The following is a 7,290-nucleotide window of genomic DNA, read 5'->3' as shown; positions in this document are numbered from 1 at the left end:
GCTGCTTCTGCTACTACTACTACGCATCTGTTAAAGTAAATGTTAAATATATATACGTATTATATACATACGTATTATGTATACATATATATGCAATTGTATATAATATTTGTTTATGGTTTATTAATTGCAGGACCTCGGGATCCGCGTACCAGGTTGCTCGGGATGGAATATAAAGCTGTGAATGAGTTATTCAAACGCAGCTTATAGCAACACATATCGTATATTTCAGCGTATAAGACGACGGTCAGATAAGACGACGTGCAAAATTGGAGCAAATTTTAATAAATTTATCATATATCGGTTGTATAAGACGACTGCTAAATTATTTAGCCTAAGCTAGAGATTGCAACACACGGTATCTTATGAAATATTGGTCTTTAAAGATGATTTTTTAACTTTAAGGATCGTCTTATACGCCGAAACATACGATATTTTTCTATATTTTATTTCCTTACACAGACTTTCACGTTTTCGACCCATCTCACAGATGGTCAGGATCAACACTTAATTTACTCCTGACCACAGTTCCCAAGGATTATGTGACAATTGTACATAGTCCACTAGGGAACACTGATCACCTTGATATTGTTAAGCATAGCCCTGGGTTCTCAATCCTAAATTGAACCATTGCTCAAATAACAACGTACTTCAAAAACACTGTCTGGAAAGCCACCAGAGATGTTCTATAGAGTAGTATCTTTTCTCTTCCTGTTGAACAGTTTGCGAATGAATGGCCCCAAAAAGCAATTAAAGCACATGTTCCCACATGGAAGTTTTATAGCAAGCCCCACTCTCTCTAATCGTCCACTTCAAATCGTCTAGCTGCTATTGTGCGACGACAGTATACTTTCCGCAAATTTATCCAGCTCAAGTAAAAGAGGCAAAGATTTATAGATGCTAGAAATAATTGTAAAATTGAATTAGTCGCAGTCGAGAGAAGTCATACCAAAATCATCAGAAAATGCATTGAGTCGCAGAAATTAGGAACTGGCAATTTCTGGAAATTTTGTTATCGTGTGGTGAACAATGGATAATACACAATTCTTTCACTATCTAACAACGATGAGGTTGTTTGCACGGAAACTGAGAAGACTGATTTGATTGCTCGGTAGTTCGCCCCGAACTCCACCTTAGATCCAACCAAACCACCTCCTCTTAGATTTCTCTTTGTGGATAGAAGCCACGCTCATTAATCTGAAAATCGCTTATTCTCATGTTTCTGATATAAAAAAAAAAAACCCGGTTACCTTGAAGGCGTGTGAGCCTGATCTCTCCTGTCAATCTTATTAAAAAACACCTCACACCCAAGATAAGAGGAAATATTAATGAAGTCCCTGCTATGTGTACATATACAACATATATGATGCTATTATATATTCATTTAACGTAAAATAGTAATCAAATGGTTTGACTATTTTTGAACGGGAAAATTGGGGTGGTGACATTTCCGTTTTCATCAATCAATTCCATACTTTCCTATTTGGAAAACAGTTTAAATAATCCCAATGATAACCCCGTAAATATGTTATAATAATCCATAAAAACCCTTCTTGACTGAGACATTTTACATAACCAATATAATAAGTAAATGAAAAAGCAAACAGCTATTTAGATTCGACAAAGAATTTAAGTAATCAATTCTGTGTAAGTCGATATATTTATTTTTCATTTATTAGAATGGCTGTGTTATTGTTTTTTATTGGCGTAAGATGCACACAAAGTATTTTCCCAGGAAATAATGTTATTCTTTCTATCAAGAAACCACACTATATATTTTGTTGTGATAGTATGAATTACCACACGTATTAACTGCATAACTAATTAAATTTGAACTGTTTTTAACTTAAATAAGTGCACGAAAATATATCGTCTGAAATAATCGAAAATATATAAATTAAAAATATCAACGTCCGAACTCTACTTGCCCTGGATCTGAAATATGCTGGGTGTCGAATATGTTCGTTTAAACTTAAACCCAAAACGTGTAAATATCAAGCAGCAAAAATAAATAAAAAATAAAAATAAAAGAATAGAAATAATGAAATAACAGAACCTAGCAAAACGTTAACAGTATGTCTCCTATATAAACAAATGATCCGATGTAGGAGGGAGGTGTTAAAAGATATTTTATAGGGAGGGAATATGGTTGCCACTCTTTATTTTAAAGACGTTTTGTTAAATACTTTGTAATAATAAAAATGTAAGAATATTTTCGTGAAACATGCAGTAAGATGTGGTGTTGGGGGTTGAAGAAAAGATTTGCCTATGAAGTGTTTGGTTATTTTCCTATAATTACTGACTTTACAAGGGGAAAACTGAGATTACTTTATTATATAAGAGATAATATTTGCTAAAAAACATATCTAAAACCTTACTCTTCTGCAGATCAGTTAAAACTTAAGAAAGATTTTGAAGTTTTTGCTTTAATGTTTTGGATTTTCCTAGATAAGTATCGATTATTCGTATTATTTGATTAATAGGACTACTGTTCTCATTTTAGTGTTATTTTCACAACGTTTCGACCAATGTAACCCCTGACCTAATTTAAGTACATCTTGTTGAACTCGGTAATCTTTCTTTCGAACTCGGGAAATTTTCTGTCGACCTCGGGAATCTACATCGAACTAGGAAGAAGTCCTAAGTAATTCGCAATTGTGTTTTGAGTGTCGCCCGCACTCTAGATTGAACCTTCAATCTCCAGATGATTGTAATTTACAAGTTAATTTTGCCAAGTACCCTATCCACTACGCTACGAATCCGTAAGGTCAAGAATTGCATCGATCGAAAAATAGTGAAAATAACACTCAAGATGAGAACAGTAATTCGAAGAATCTAAATAAGAAGAATTTTTGCTTAAAATTTCAAACGAAAAAAAAAGACAAAACAATTAAAATGTTTCCACGTTTTATGATTTTGATTGATATCGGCTGAAAGAATAAAAAATAAATGTGTACGTAAAATCAGAAACAAATAATAGGAAGGGAACGGGTCGGCCTGGCACCGCCTATCTCCGGAAGGAAGAGACTCCTCAGCTCCAAGACAGGTTGCTCAAAACAATTTAGTTTAAACACATTGAGTGCTGAACAAGTCGATGGAATCACTCTATATTAGATACGAAAAGTATCAGTTCTCGGTAAGAAAGACACAGTTTCTGGTGAAGACAACAACATCTCGAAGTCCGAGCGTCCGTAAAGAAAGACGAATAAGGAAAACCCACTCCTCACAAATTTGTTAGTTCGTCACAGAAACAATCGCCTCAAAACCCCACTGATCTTCGCATTCAATAACAACACCGCCTCGTAATTCGCTACACACCATCTGCCAAATAGTCTCCTGCCGCCAACTTTACGCCAGCGGTCGCCAACCAATTTGCATACGGCCAAGTTCACCTCTCGCTAATCCTGGCAGCTACGAGATCGCGTTTCCCATAAAACCAACTCACTGTAATAGCGATATTTCTTCCTTCGGATCAATTACTGCACTGCACGCCAGACACAAACGAACCCTCTTACGCCGAGAGCTAAGGTTAGTCTCACTTTCATGCCTACAAAATGTAACGTTATATATAAAAACAAACAAACAAACAAACAAACGAAATAACAAATTAATAAAAAGCACACCTAACTGTCTCGCGTGAGATTTGAACAATAAAAAATGTAATAAAACTGAACTAATCGCGAAGGCTATATTCATAGTGGCAACATACAAACAAAATAAAACTAGTCTTTTTAATCTACTTATAGTGTTTATGAGTTCGACCGAATCGATTTAAAAATTTTCGATTTTCTAATATAAATAAACACGGAAAATAGTTTCACTTTTTAATAGGAAAAGAAATGTCAAATACGTACGATGACTTGAATGATAAAAAAACAGCCTTGACTTTTTTTTTAATTATATGTTAATATTTATATTGCAATGAAAAGGTTTCGATTATTTTCAGCAAATATATTGTTCACTCGGTTGGAAAGAAAACACTAAAAAGGTGGCACGTTCTAATGTTATGCTTTTACGTACATCTAATTTTGAACAATGAGTTTTAAATATGTTACAAGAACTTTTAAGATCAGCAAAGACATCGAATCGTTATTTTGGTTTTCAAATCAGTCATTGAAATGATACCGCGATACACACGCAGAATGCTTTGCATTATATATATATATATATATATATATATATATATATTATATTATGAGAAGGTAACCAGTTCCATTTTGGTCGCTACAAACAGCCATCTGTTTCAGTCAATGAGACTTTATCAGGCGACCCTGAACCATATGACGCTAAAGAAAAAAAAAAGAAAGGCGTTTTTATTTTTTCTTTAACGTCAAATGTGGTTCAGGGTCGCCTGATGAAGTCTCATTGTCTGAAACAGATAGCTGTTTGTAACGAACAATTGGAACTGTTTACCTTCTAATAAATATAAAAGATATATATATTTAAAAATAATAAATAAATAAACATTATTTATCGACGCCCAAATAAAGTATTGGCGATTTTCTAAATAAAACGAGATTCGAGGCAAACACGACGCTTAATCGTTAAAAATGTAGGATATATATATATATATATATATATATATATATATATATATATATATATATATATATTCTAGTAGGCCGACTGGTATTGCGCGGTCGGAAAAATATGTTTAAATATGATTTTTTTTTTATCCATAAGAATTTCGTATCTATTATTATACGGTCAATTCTCATAGTGTCCCAGAATATAGTAGGATTTCGAAAGTAAATATATGACTTAGGTACCATCAGCTCGAATAGAAACCAAATCATATTGCTCTCCAGCTTTGTTCAGTATCCTGTGAGTCACACCCATACGCATATAAATGGTTAAAAATAACGCTATTTCATCTATAAGTGTATATTTGCGCATGCGTAAAAGCACTTTAATTCAATTTTGTCCTACCAAGTTTCAGATTGTTCCAATAGTAGTTATTTTTTTTATCGGCTAAAGCCTTAATCGAATTTATACCACAGGTCGAAAGCATAAAACGCATTCATTTTAATCTATGAAAATTAAACGGAAAATAACCCATATTTTGCACGGGGAAATAAATCTCAGAGCTTAAATAAATAAACTTACTTCAGTTTTTAAAGTAAACTCGTGTCGGCTAATAATAATTGAAAATTAAATTGAATATAAATAAAATTAAAAGTAAATTAAATAAATCAGCTTTAAATAATAGTTTCAAATAGAATAATCAAAGCAATTCTATTACAACCAGCAATTAATAACATGAAGAAAAAAAAAAACGGTTTATCAAGACACAAAATTTATATATATCCCCTTTCCCTCTTTTTCTCTCGTTTCTTCCTTTTTCTTTTTTTTCTTACTGATTTTTCTAATAAATTTAAATATTGGTCGCGAATTCCTCCATTGTGTAAATTAGATGCGAATCTGAATATTCTAGCTCGTTTTTTAAAAATAATTTTTTAAATTCAATTTTTACCCCAAACAAGGCACAGTACCACTTTGAAGCAGGGGGCTACTATTAGGGACTTAATTAGCGGGGTATTAGGAGGGGAGATGAGTAGAAAGATGTTTGTTAACATTACACTTGAACTTCTGCATATCATTGCAGTTGGGAAAGCAGAATCCCGGAAGGGAGTTCTAAAGACCCGCAGTTCTGGGGAAGAAACTATTGGAGTAAAAGGCTTTCTTGCACCTAGGGATCTCTACTGTAAAGGGATGAGACTTAGTAGCTTGTCAGGTTTGTCGGGGGTAGTTACGTCGGGGAGGTACAAGTGTTTGCAGTTCGTCAGAGCATTCACCATTAAAGTATTTGTAGAACAGGCAGAGGGATGCAACATCTCGTCGATGGGACAGAGGCTGAAGCCTAGATGACAGTTAAGGACCTATCAGGTTGGCGACTCTCTTTTTAACCCTGTCCAGGAGCGAGAGACAAGCAGCAGATGCACCAGCCCAGATGTGACAACAGTACTCCATACATGGGCGAATAGTTGCCTTACAGAGGTATAGGATACTGTCAGGCGTAAGTAGTTTATAGCACGGTAGAGGGAGCCAACCTTCCTTGCAGCCGCTTTGGCAATGCTCTCAATGTATCTATTCCAGTTCATATTCCCCGTAAATTTAGGCCGAGGAGTTTAAAAGAAGTACTTTCAGGCAATGTGTTATTGGCTATTGCTATTGGTGGTAGAGAAGGTTTCTTGTAGTTATTGAAGGAAACAAGCTTAGTCTTAGCAGCATTGAATGTGACCAACCATTTTTGTCCCCATTCTACTACGGATTGGAGGTCATCCTCTAGAGTTTCTGCCATTTCCTTGGATATGTGTTCATTTGTTTTCCCCTCATATCTGTTATAGAGAGTGGTGTCATCGGCAAATATACTCATCTCCGAAACAATTTTATCGTTTAAGAATGGGTTAAAATTAGTGTTGGAACGATTAATTGGAATCGAAATTGAGAATCGGAAAATCGAAAATTTTGGGGGTATCGGAATCGGAAAAAAGTATGCATATTTTCCGATGCCAAAAACGATTCTTTTAATTATCTTTTTTATTTGATTTTGTTTAAAGCAAAACCTTTCACTGCTGGTAGTCATAATAAAATAATGAATATTTATTGATTTTAAACTACGAGTAAAGCTAAAATCTGTAAATCGCCCCCCACACAAGTGTGTTTTTATGTTTGAGAAAATATGTGCACATTTAACACGTGTTTTTATGGTAATCGGGAAAATAACAACTTTAAAGTTAAATATTTAGAGATTTATAAGAATCGGAAGCGGAATTGATAATTGTATCGGAATCGGAAATGTTATACGGAATCGGTAATTGTATCGGAATCGGAAAAAATATTAAAATCATCCCATCACTAGCTAAAATAGATTTTCTTAAATGTAATATTCATGCAAATGATGTTACTTATTTAATGTAGATTTCATTTGACTAAATCTATATAATACTAAAAGTCTATGGATCTTGTATGTTTGCAATCAGATTTCCGGTTTTCAACATCCGGTTGCGCATGCGTAAATAGCAACGTCTTCAATCCGTTATTCCAATTCCGGAATTTTTATATCGCTTTTAATACAAACAATTTCATTTAATTTGATCAAATAGTTATTTATATATACAAATAATACATAGATTCATAGATAATTATAATATATATTATAAAATCTATTTATCTATGAATCTATTAATAATATGAAATATTACCCTATACAATTTATGGAAAGAAAACACCTCTCACTTTCCCTCTAATAGATTTCAACACTCCTACTCCCTCTGTTTTCGTTACGTA

This window comes from Euprymna scolopes, chromosome 3, assembly GCF_053919585.1.
Source record: "Euprymna scolopes isolate OS-2025 chromosome 3, ASM5391958v1, whole genome shotgun sequence".
In the NCBI taxonomy this organism is placed as follows: Eukaryota; Metazoa; Mollusca; class Cephalopoda; order Sepiida; family Sepiolidae; genus Euprymna; species Euprymna scolopes.
The sequence above is the reverse complement of the archived record's forward strand: the minus strand, read 5'-3'. Positions refer to the sequence as shown.